The sequence below is a fragment of the Brachyhypopomus gauderio genome, chromosome 14 (assembly GCF_052324685.1).
Source record: "Brachyhypopomus gauderio isolate BG-103 chromosome 14, BGAUD_0.2, whole genome shotgun sequence".
Taxonomy (NCBI): Eukaryota; Metazoa; Chordata; class Actinopteri; order Gymnotiformes; family Hypopomidae; genus Brachyhypopomus; species Brachyhypopomus gauderio.
In genome coordinates, this window is record NC_135224.1 from 5,445,049 (window position 1) to 5,449,754 (window position 4,706).

Consider the following 4,706-nt stretch of genomic DNA (forward strand, 5'->3'; position numbering starts at 1 on the left):
GAATTCACAAAAAATGCCTAAAAGCACTTATTAATTACAGGCTGAGGAGATGAAGCTTGCACTGATAAAATAGATTTTTTTTTTTGTCATTTATAAATAATGCATTAATTCCATTCACAGGACACAGTGTATTATGATTGTTACACCGATGCAGCGCGCTGAATTTTCAGATCTTATTACACAAACATGAATCATGCAACACCGCTCAGGTGCTGCATAAAAACGGCATGCACTCAGCTTTGATTACAGTCAACAGCTCCGGCGGAGCGTCGCCACCAGCTGGCGCGTGCACTGGCCGCGCGGGTGAACTCGCTCTCAGCATGCCCTCGGAGCCGCGCGCGCACACTGCCCATTAGGAACAGCTGCCCCGCAGGCGAGCAAGGCCGGAGCGCGAGCTTGTGTTGTCGTTTCAAATGGCGAACCTGCGTGTGGTGAACAACGTGTGAAGTTCGCAGATGGTCACGTATGGGAGCAGACAAAAATGTAATTATGTGTATTCGGTTACTAAAATGTAAAATGTTTACTATGTAAACAAAATATAATCGGCGTGTATAAGCGGGCGCGTGTGTTTATGCGCGCACGTGCGTTCCCGTCGTTTGTAAACGCCGCAGTCTTACGCAGTTGCGTCTATGTGCCTGTCTGTAAATTCTCCCATTCTTGCTGCATTGTATTTGTGTTTGTGTTCCCGTGTATTGTGCGCATTCATGTATTCGTAAATTCTTCAGTCTCGGGGTACTTCTGCGTGCTGTGCGATTTCCCCTGGGGGTGTCAGAGTGAATTTACAAACATGCCCATTGTCGGAGCAGCAAAATGGCCCAGCACACCTCAGCCAGGTCCAGGGAGAGAGGGCAGAAGAGGTGTGTCTCACGCACAGGGTGGCGTCTAAATCTGCCCAAAATGCCACGATTATTAATAAGGGAAGATTCTTAATAAAAGGGTACTACAGCAGCTTTGCTTGGCTTATCTACTGAGGCAGAAGGTAATTGAATTAATTAGCAAGATAATCAAAGTAGCCTAAGCTCACCATTTGCTTAATTCTATATGCCCTATACGGAGTGTGTGGAGTCCATCTATCGCAGGCTAGCTCTGGGGGGGTGAGGAGAAATGTGTCTATGATAAAGGCCGATTAAATAGCCTGCACACATATTTTAATAAGAACTAATCAAAGTGCTGAAGCCTTGTCTGTGTAAAACCATGAATATAAAATCAAGGACGTTGTGAGAAAAAAAAAAAGCATTCATGTATTCCTGGTATGCAAACGTCACTGCCTTGGGGGGGGGGGGGGGGTTTGGGTGGTGTTGCTCATTCAATTAGGTTCTTTGTTAGCATGCTGGCACTGACAGGCCGACAGCAAAGGACGTGGACGGAGGTGAAGTGGTGGATGACACAGAACGGCAGAAGGGAACAGAGGTCTGAAACGCTGGCGTTCACTTCGTTGTATTCCAGGTCCAGACACTTCAGATCTCCAGCCGGTGGAGCCAGGTACCCATCGTTAGTCCTAAACGTCCAGCGACTGCCACAGGTTTTGGAACCGAGGTCCAGATTTGAAGACTTCTGGGCCCAAGCAACGATAAGTGTTTTACACGTGAGCGCTGACAGGGGGCGCAATGCATGTAAAGCTGGGAGTGAATCCAACAGGTATTTGGCATCGATCCTCATATGAATATGACTTCACTAACAGAACGTGGAAATATTATGTGAGCTTGGCGGGCTGCTTTTTTTTTTTTTTTTTACCTCAGGGATATACAGTTTGTTACACTAAGTTGCTGTAACAGGGTTGACATCTCACAGCAGCGGAATCAATGTCAGCCCAGGGTCAAAAGCGGCAATGTCGTCCATCGCCTGCGGAGTAGCTAGCATCATATTGGCTTGGCGTTTAGTGTTTTATCACCGGCGTTTGGGTGAAAGGTGACGTGAGGTCAGGACAACAGAGAAGGTGAAGCCGCTGAGTAAGGCGAATGTGAAATATTACATGCCCTACAGGCACGCCTTTGACCTCCCTACAGCACCACACAGCAGCTGCCTGGGGGGCACGTAGAACATGGCTGCCATGGGTGTGTGAGTTTTTATTTTTTTTGTCTTTCTTTTTTTTTTTAAATCTAGGTCACCGTGGATTTGGTTCGATCTTAAGCATCTGAGTGTGTGTGTGTGTGAGAGAGAGAGAGATGGAGAGAAAGAGAGAATGAGAGAGGGAATACACGACTATGTGTAAGTGTGCCCCAGCTCCAAGCTTGGGAATGTCTGCTGTTCACATTAGGGACTCAGCCCCTCTGTGTTCTGGGTGGGCCATTCACACTGTTATTGGAAAACCATTCCCCCACAGACTATACAGCATATTAAAACCATTTCTTTTAATCCCCAGTTTCTGTGCTAGGAGAACAATTTATCACAGCTGAGAGAGACAGAAAGAGAGAACAATACTATAGGGGGGTAAATCTATCTCTCAGAGCAAAATATTTGATGTGTTGGAGTGAGGGTGTAAATGATGGACACTGATCTTCAGTCATACCACAGAGCTGCAGAAATCCAAACAAGCTCCGGAAACACAGAGGCCAGGCAGCCTCCAGCCGAGGCGCACAGAAACACTCCTCTCCTGCTGGAGTTCATCCAGGGAAGAAACACACACGGGGGCGGAGATTGCATTTTCAGCATAGGTGCAAGAGAAAAAAGCCTAAACACAGGGTACAAAAACTGTACAAGACTGCCCACACTCACCAAACCCACAGAACTGTAAGTGTAACCTCAGAAAACAGGACAAATGCAGCAATTATCTCAGCAATCATGCAGTAAAAATGGACTCCTTCGCTACTTTTTAAAAGGTAACAGCAAAGGAATGGGGACATTAATGTGTTTATTTTATTTTGATTTTCAACAAAAAAAAATGTATTTAATGTGGTAATAAGCAGTTGTTGGACACGTTTTAATGTCCACTGGATATATTCTGATCGACTAGAAAATGCACTGGTACCGGTCCATTTAGTCTAAGCTGAGCGGAGGAGCCTTTGGAAGTGGCACATTTGCAGCTGTTTATACAAGTGAAAGGAATAATGAAAATGACCAGAAACTGTGCACAAATGTATTAAATGTGAAATGATGAGTTCTAGTTTTACAAGCACTGCTTGCTGGAGGCTTCTGTGCAGAGTTGGCCATGGGATCGAGGTAGCCGCAGAAGAACACGCCGACGGCAGACATTCCAGGCAGCCAGCCGATGTCTTAACGGTCTCTCTGTGTCCGATTGTTCCCGGCTATTCATAAGGTGTTGAAGGGCCAAGGTCTTTTCATGATGTGCTACAGAACACGGAGGAAGACGTAGACCAGCCAACGGTAAACGGGAGGAGGGTCGAAGAGTGAAGAAAATATCACCAAATAAAGTCGGTACGTTCGTGTTATTGACCCGTCCACACGTTGTCAGTCAGCATTGATCGTTGTTTAGAAGGCAGGACCAGCACGGTGTGGCCCCGAGCACAGGTGTGGCCCCTAGGGCAGGTGTGTTAGGGGCCTGGTGATTGTACGATGCTCACGATTCTGAAGAAGTGCTCAAGGTCCCAGCACAGGCAACCATGTCCCATACCTTCTCCCAACATTCACTTTTCTAGCATCTAGTTGCAATAACCACGCTATAAGCAGCATCTAGCCAGACTGATGTCTCCTCCTCTAGCCGTGAGTCTTGCCCCTTCATTCTCTCCTACAGGGTGATTATGCACCGCTCATTGCCATCACATCGGCTCCCCCTTTGTGTGTAATTACAGTGCAGAGATGACACTTCAGGCATGGTATTCATCAAAGCTTCCACTAATGAATATATGGACTGCTAACGTACTGTATTCACTATTGTTTTCTTTCTGAGAGAGAGCAGGGAGCGGAGGAGAAAACCATTAGAGGCCGTGTACATCTCCTAGTCCTGTCCACATGTCCAATACTGGGGAAAAAATATATATTCCATAAGCTTTTTATGGGTTATTGAAATGCATTTTATCTATTAGACAGGATTCATAATGTTTCATAATGGATTAAATGTCTGCAGGAAGTCATGGATTAGTCACCAGTGTCTGTTCTAGATGAGTCTAATATTACAAAATTGTAAGACAGTAAAATGGATTATGGCATTTTTATATACCACAAAGAAATTATGTTCATTGAAGTTGTTGTTTTTTTCACTCTACACAGACACACACACACACACACACACACAAACGCATGCATGCACGTGCATATACACACATGCACACACTCCAAACATCACCCACAGATATCAAATTCAGAATGATTTAAACTGCAGGTGTAAATGTTCCAGACAGTCCACTCATGCTGTAAGATTATTAATGGAGTGTAACATTAGGAACCTGCCATTCTTCTTGCAATTTTAAAATATCTTATTAATTATGAACTTGACTATAAAATTAGGGTAATGTCATAATCTTAATAGGACATTAATTAATTGGATTCTCTGAAACTATAATATCACTTGTCATTTATGACAAGTATTTGCATTATTACTTAATGTTATAATTTTCCCAAATTAATATTGCTAATCGGTTAGGATTACATTTTATGATTTAAGATTTTGAGACAACATCGATGCTGTCTCACAGTAACTAATGCCCTTTGGTTGCAGAATGACTAAGTGCGTGTAGACAAAGCCAAGCTCCCAAAGCAGAAACCATGTGCATCAGTTCTGAGCTGCTGTGAAACACAGACTATAAGAC

The 4,706-nt window shown here is 44.4% G+C and overlaps 1 long non-coding RNA gene across 1 annotated transcript; it reads left to right on the top strand.

Moving 5' to 3' along the window:
* The first annotated feature begins 268 nt into the window (after positions 1-268).
* LOC143475472 (uncharacterized) lies at positions 269-4,385 on the top strand. Its single transcript, XR_013121020.1, has 4 exons — positions 269-483; positions 1,447-1,638; positions 3,257-3,375; positions 3,692-4,385. It is a non-coding gene; the product is annotated as an uncharacterized LOC143475472 (long non-coding RNA).
* The last annotated feature ends 321 nt before the right edge of the window (positions 4,386-4,706 follow it).